We start from the raw sequence: 2939 nt of genomic DNA, 5'->3' as shown, positions 1-2939 counted from the left end.
GTAATTGAAAATGTAGTAAGTTGTAAGTTCTGTTTAGAAAAGTTCGCCTGTTCCTCTTAGAAAATCCTATAGTTTCTACTTTGATGAAAGATACGTAAAAATGATTCTACAATCCCTTATATGAGTACTAAATGGATACAAGTGATATACAACTCAGAGTAAACAAACAATCGATTGAGCGCATCTGTTCTAAGGCGGAAAGCACACATCCCATTGTTTGTTTGATCATTGTGGTATATAACCCTGGTGTATTCACTTGTTACTCATGGAGTTAATTGTAATAGTTCCTTTATATTTAATGAAAAGATTCTTTAAGAAAACCCTTATTCCTTATAATAAAATGGTGACCACAGTGATTACTCCTATAGTCACTTAGTTTATACTGGCTATATATGATCTAATATCGGATAGAGAGTTAATTGGGTGAATCTGTCCTAAGCCCACAACCAAACAAGGAATAGGAAGTAAGGCGGAAAGCACACATCCAGCTACCTATTGGGTATCAATGATATATAACCATGTTGTATAAACTAAAGTATTATAGAGTTAATCACCTAAGGTCCTTTAAGTTTATACTGGTTTAATAAAAATGGATTAAACCCTTAACTGGTAAGTTTCTAGTTTTGTATAGCCAAAGTTCAGGTTTGGAAAGTATGTTCTGTACTAGAAAACTGTGCATTGACTCTGTGTCCTATGTCTTGACCCATACCTGGTACCCTTATGATGACTCAATGTATACTGGACATATATATCTAGAATTGAATAGATAGTAGACTGAGTGAATCTGTTCCAAGCCCACAACCAAACAAGGAACAGGAAATGAAGCGGAAAGCACACATCCTATTACCTGTCGGATCCTATTGATATATGTATCCTGTGATGTATACATTAAGGAATCATAAGGTTAGCATTATGGTCCTTTCTACTAAACGTAGCCTTCTACCAAGGCTTCACATGTTATGTATGTTTGTTTCTTGTATTAGTGTGTATTTTCCCAAGTGAGACTCTCATTAACTAAATAAAGTTTAAACATTAATGAATATGTGAGAAGTTCACAAAGTAAATGTAATAGGGAAAATAATGTTTTTCCTCAGCAGTGACACTGCTGGCTATAAAGTAATAAAATACAGACTCCAGGTAGTATTAAATGGACAATACACCTCGGGAATCTTAAGTAATCAATACAGGCTCCAGGTAGTATTAAATGTACAATACACCTCGGGGAGTCTAAAATAACCTTTAGTCCTAAGTCAGTTAATTAAAGGTTTAATGTGAACTCGTATGTAGCTGAGAAGATATATTATTATATTTTATCACCTCGTGTCTGCTAATCCAGATACGTGTAATCGTACTAAAGTTAACGCAAACTCGGAAAGATATATTATTAAGTTTATCACCTCGTGCCTGCTAGTCCTGGTACGTGAAATCGTACCAGTGTTAATGCAAACCCGGATATATATATTAACGTGATTTTTCCCCGTACTTAGTATGGTGTGCTTTTCCCTGGTACTTAGTGTACTTTTCCCTGGTACTAGGTATGCCTTTCCCTGGTACTAGGTGTGCTCTTCCCTGGTACTTAGTATGGTATGTTTCTCTCTGTACTAGTTATACTATGTTTCCCTTGTACTTGCTATAGTATGTTCTCCTCTGTACTTGTTATAGTATGTTTCTCTATGTATCTGCTATAGTATGAACTGAACCCTTAAACTATACCTATTATAGTTTACTAGTAATGTACTTGAACTGTTGTTAGAAATACTCATTTTACCACCAAGTTACGCTCGCACTTTAAAAACGGAGTTTTGTTAAACTATAAAGTAGCATAACTTGAAAAGAGTTTTTGAAATGATTTGACCACTTATAAATGACATAAGTAATCTTTTGAAAATGTTTAATAACAAACATTTACACAATTATCATTATGATCAACTTGTATTCCCCCCCTTAAAACATTTAAAACAGTTGAAAGATTCATTATGGGGTATGAACTCACCTGCTGTGGGTGATTCAACGAATACGCGTTTAAGGATGAGAAGTTCCACGAATAAAGTCCCGAGACACGAAAAGTCCTAAATGACATACATTGTCATATATTTACATAAATATAGTGCTTGGAAGCAACCAAATGCAAGGAAACACCTCACGGGACTAGGAAACACTTTGACCAAGTGTTGGAATCACATGCGATTCATCTAAAGGGTGTTTAAGGCCATGACTTGGTGTTTACGGCCATGTGTTTACGGCCCAGGGAGTTTACGGCCGTAAACTCATGGTCAAAGATGCATATGAGGGTGTTTGAAGGCTAGGGAAGCTTGAGGGAATTTTGCTCTACACAAGGATGTGAAAGACCCACTCAATGGAGAGTGTTGAGGAGTTTACGGCCCATGGGAGTTTACTCCTGGCCGTAAACTCTCTAAATGGTCACATTTAGGGTCTTAAAGGTAAGGAGTCTCAAGGGTTCAAGTGTTCTAAGGCTTAGCAAGGGTCTAGAAGTGTTTAAGGTCCAAGACTTGACCACAAATGGAGTTTACGGCCAAGGGAGTTTACTCTTGGGCCGTAAACTCTCTAATGATGAGTTGGGTGATGATTCAAGGTCTTACAAATCACATGGGAGTGTTCTAGCCTCAAATCCAAGCCTTAGGAAGAGTTTATGGCCAAAATGACACCTTTATAGGAGTTTACGGCCTTGGGAGATGGCTTGGCCGTAAACTCCTTTTGGTCCTTCAATCTTGATGTTTTCAAGGTCCTAAGCACGACCCTTAACTGGATATCAAGTATAGGGAAGAGTACTTACGATATAGAGGCTTGAAAGGGTCGATTTTGGCCAAGAATACTAGTGTGTGTTCTTGGTGTTCTTGGTGAAACTTGAAGATTTGAAGATCTAGATGAAAATGAATGTCTTCATGGATGAAATCAAAGAGTGTAGCTAGGAGATGAAG

Source organism: Lactuca virosa, chromosome 8, assembly GCF_052849685.1.
Source record: "Lactuca virosa cultivar CGN04683 chromosome 8, Lactuca_virosa_CGN04683_v6, whole genome shotgun sequence".
Lineage (NCBI taxonomy): Eukaryota > Viridiplantae > Streptophyta > Magnoliopsida > Asterales > Asteraceae > Lactuca > Lactuca virosa.
This window is presented reverse-complemented; position numbering follows the sequence as displayed.